The 4798-nt window shown below is 38.4% G+C and overlaps 1 pseudogene; it reads right to left on the bottom strand.

The window, feature by feature from the left end:
* Positions 1–587: 587 nt before the first annotated feature.
* LOC148010923 (tobamovirus multiplication protein 1 pseudogene) lies at positions 588–1164 on the bottom strand (annotated as a pseudogene).
* Positions 1165–4798: the final 3634 nt, after the last annotated feature.

Below are 4798 nucleotides of genomic sequence, written 5' to 3'. Positions count from 1 at the left end.
TGCTAAGTGTGGGTATGCCACAAACATGGTAATCATCCAGAGGTTGTCACAAAAAAGGCTAAGTGTGAGTACCAAAAACCATGGCTAACATCCAGGGGCTGTTACAAGGCCTCACTAAGTGTGTAGAGGTTGTTATGCATAGAATACATGAGGAGTTTTACAAGATGTATGACAGGAGCATTAACGGCAAGTACATACAATAAAAAGTTCTAGTGAAAAGTGGAGACAAGGACCGACAAGCCCTTGTGATTTTCTTTATCAAATATGTCATGGTAGGCATAACAGATCTTCTTTTCTTTGTCTTCTTGATTTATGTATTCTACTTTTCTTTCTTTGATACTCTTTTTGTCTTCATAGTCTTCTTTTTCTTGGTTTTTTCGGTCTTCTTCTTCATTGACTTTGTCTTCTTCTTTATGGTCTTTTTGGTCTTCTTATTCATTGACTTTGCTTGCATTAATCTTGATGTCTTTTTCATTGACTTTGCTTTCATTAGTCTCCATGTCCATGTTCCCCTCAAGCAAAGGTTTTATCAGCTTTGAGATTTTCATAATTACTTAGGTAGCTTAAATGTCTTCAAAATCTTCCAATTACATCATTGATTGCACTTTAGTATGGGCAACTACATTTCTTCTTGCAAAAAATAATCTTGTTATGGCCTAGATCACTACATTATAGTTTATCCACTCGTAGAACTAGATTACAATTTGTATAAAATATATTTCACCATTTATTGTGATGAACCTTCTATGAAGTTTATCGACTGGTATGCTCCTTGCTTGGTAATATATCTCTGCCCAGAAAAGAACAAGCAGAGTATAGGTTGAAAAGAAAATAAGGCCTGGAATATCTAAGAGGATAACCTTGACAATCTTCATTTTGAAGGAGAAAACATATTGGTAGAATCTAAACACCAATGCTCGACTGGCATAGAAGTACATTCAAGAGATGGAAAGATTTTTGTAAGGTTCATCCATATTCTCGCACTCTAATCTGAATCCGGAACAATTGTATCAATGAGCAGCGAATAATTGCACACAATGTATAAAAAACTCCCACTTGTTGAGCGCTAGAATAATCCCCATCATCCCACCAACTGCTTAAGACATTCACTGGATGGGTGAAATGGTGTTGTGGATGCATCCAAAGGCCAAATGACCAGCCCATGGCTTGTTCTTTGCACACGCACGGTTCTGACACTGTTTGATCCTCATCGTATTGGACTGGTTGATGCAACAAGGATCATGGAATGTGTGCGCAAGAATTCTCTCACCAATTTGCAAAAAATTTGCCTACTAGTTGGAGACAATATTTCTTTTTCTTGGTTAGCTTGAGATTGTAGATTGGAGTAGGAATTGGTAGATCGCAGCACCAAGAAGGGGATTCATAAAGGCAAGAAAAAGGGGGGGGGGGGGGGGGGGGGGGGGGTAAAAAGAAAATAAAGCAACGACAAGAAAGGGGATTGATGAGTTGAAGGCAAGCAAAGGCGCAACAAAATTGGTGGGGATGGAGAAGAAGAAGAAAGAAACAATAGAAAAGAAGACACACACACTTGCATGCATGTGCACACACAGAGAGAGTAGAGAGAAGAGCTGAGTTGACCTAAGCCACGCTCACCATGGCTCTGATACCATATTGAAAATGCATGGATCTAGAGCATGTTTATGGTGGATGGAATACAAAAGACAATGTTCATGATTACATAGATTAGAGAGAGACCAACTGTTACTTAAGTGAATTAGGTTCCAAGATGGAAGCTTGGACTCATAAACACAATCTTGAGTATGAAACTGACTATGACTAAAAGGAAAAAGTAAAATAGTATTCCATCATTGAATGATAAGAAGGTACATTACTTTATAGGCTGATGATGTTTCCCTTTTTCTCCACTATGCTTATGGGATTCAGGCATCATGCATCCTCTCTAGTAAACCGTTTGAGTCTTGCCCTATTTCTCCATACAAAGAGGCTGTCACATGGGTGTGATTGCATAACTCTCAACACAAAGGTGAATTCCATGAGGGGAGAACTTAGGCCAACACAATGTAAAGAAGAGCCCCCAAGATTGTTGGGTGGTCTCACCTCACGTTCTACCAGCCCCTAAGATGCTTTCACATTGTGCTAGCCTAGAGCCAACACCATGCAAGGGGAAGGGGAGGGGGTTTCCCATCATCTTGTTTGAAAAGGTTTTATCACATTTTGAGCCATTCTAGATATGCAAATCAATTAATAATAAAAATCAACAATTCGGATGTAGAACTAGGCAAAATCAACAGTGTTATTGTGTCTATAATGGCCCAAAATATGCATGTGGTATTAAAAAATGCTCAAATGGACAACACGAGACTTAGATATGAGGAAATGGAAAAGATACTTGGGAGGATTGATACAATGCAAGGAGGTTTTAGTAGGGGCTCTCCTCAAGTGCGTTATTTTTGCGAGCTTTTGGTTTCATGCTTTTACAATTGAAATTGATTTTTCAAGCTTTTTGAAACAACCTTGGATTTTTTCTACAAATGGCATAGACATTATAGTTCACTATGTAAAGGAAATTATTTCTCTCTCTCTCTCTCAAACCCTTGACCTTTCGATTTTTTGTTTCACACACACACACTCTCTCTCTCTCTCTCTCTCTCTCTCTCTCTCTCTCATTGGATATACTCACAATGCATTTAAAGGACACACACACACACACACACACACACACACACTCTCTCTCTCTCTCTCTCAGCCTTGTGCACCATCCACATTTGACTATTGTAGAGGCTTGAAATCCCCCACTAGCACCTTGAAGTTGCCAACCCTTGGGCCATGCTACTTGATAGCCTACCACATCAATTGACCACCAACAATTTGAACCCCAATGCATGTGGAAACCAACACCTTGGCTTAGTCTAGGATGCAAGGCTGAGGCTCTATGTGTCAAGCCCCATTGCCTACCTAATGATGGGGCTCTCTCTTCTCACGTCGATGCTTTATCATCGATGGAATCCAAAGAAAGGTGTGCTCTCTCTCTCTCTCTCCTCAGAAGTCAGTGGTCACATTTTCTTGTTCTTGCAGACCCACCTCATAGCATTATTGATAACTGAAAGCAACACACACACGCACACACACACACACACACACACACACACACACACACTCTCTCTCTCTCTCTCTCTCTCTCTCTCTCTCTCTCTCTCTCTCTCTCTCTCTCTCTCTCTCTCTCTCTCTCTCTCTCTCTCTCTCTCTCTCTCTCTCTCTCTCTCTCTCTCTCTCTTTGCTCGTGAGTCACATCTCCTTATGCTTGTGTGTGAAAAGTGTCCATAATTGGGCTTTAGCCAATCTTGGTAGTACCTTCTTTTTTCAACCTTATGGTGATGGAGATTATCCTTTGATATTGGGTATCCAAACATGATGGAAACTTCAAATGCTCAATAAGAATGGTCATAATAGATTGCTAGCAATGGTTGTGACATCTGACACTAATAATTATAAGGTACTATATTTCTCATTCTTTCTTAGCTTTAATTTTTTAATTATGCTATTCCTAAGTACAATTCTTGTGTTTGATCACTTTCGTAATGGAGTGCATGTGGCATGGACCATTACGTCCTCTTCTTGTACCACATCAGTTACAACATGGCTAGCTATATTCAGATATCAAGTCTTGGACTATAACAAATCCTAGGAACCAAATGCTTTTATGGTGGATGATGCTTAAGCAGAAATCAATGCTATTCAGGAAGGTTTCTTTCTACAATTACAATTGTTGTCTTTTAAGAAAGGTTTCTTTCTACAATTACATTTGCTCTCTTTTCTCCTCATTGTTAACCACAAAGTGGTTTTATCCATTTGTATTTTCAGAGGGAGGTTTTTGGTGTTCCTATATATCTATGTATATGGCATGTGAGAAGGAGTTGGCTAAAGAACCTTGTGCATAAGTTGGATGATATTCAAGTTGATGTTGATATAGCTAGAGCACTTGGTGATATTATGAACATGCAAGGTACACCTAGCTCACATGAGAATGTTAGGATAGATGAGGCTCATACTCTACTATCGGAGTTTTATGAAAATAGGGAGCATCATTCATCAAGTACTTCAAGGATACATGGTCATCTTGTACATCTAACCTTATATACAATAGTATGCTTGTAGTATTATAAGTCTATCAAACTAGTAAAGTTATATATAATTGTCTATCTATGTGAAATATATTTTATGATTTCACTTCCAATATGTAGGAATGTGGATTGGTGCTACAAGAATTCTTTCTCATTCAAATCGAGAGACAAATGGCACCATTGAGTCTTACCATTGGGTTTTGAAGAGTCACTTTCTTAGTGAGCAATAGAACTTGCATGGGTGGCATATCAATCAGTTGATTGAGAAGATGGTTCGCTCTTCTCATGCATACTATTGGTAGTAAGATATGTTAAATGATGATAGTTTTTAGAAGAACTTTAATGTTTTAAAGGTTGTAGAAAACTCCATTCAAAGAGCTAAAGAAATACCAAATTCTCATGTGAAGTTTATTCCTGGTGATAAAAGTCAGCCCTTAGTACAAAGTTGCACAAGAAATGGTGTACCACCATGTTTGAAGAAATGCTAATTTTAGTTGGGCATCTTGTACTTATGATTGGTCACAAACAAGGAATATATATAAACATCAAACCAAGGTCCTTATGTTAAATGGAATAGAAGTGGAGACCATCATAGGAAAATCAATGGAGTTATATGTGCTGAGAGCAAGATTTTACGACCCGAAGAAGCCAAAATTGTGCCAAATTCTATCAAATTGAAGCTAAAATTAAAGCTT

The sequence above is a fragment of the Lygodium microphyllum genome, chromosome 29 (assembly GCF_053477565.2).
Source record: "Lygodium microphyllum isolate KBCC chromosome 29, Lygodium_microphyllum_v1.1.10, whole genome shotgun sequence".
Classification (NCBI taxonomy): Eukaryota; Viridiplantae; Streptophyta; class Polypodiopsida; order Schizaeales; family Lygodiaceae; genus Lygodium; species Lygodium microphyllum.
This window is presented reverse-complemented; position numbering and strand designations above follow the sequence as displayed.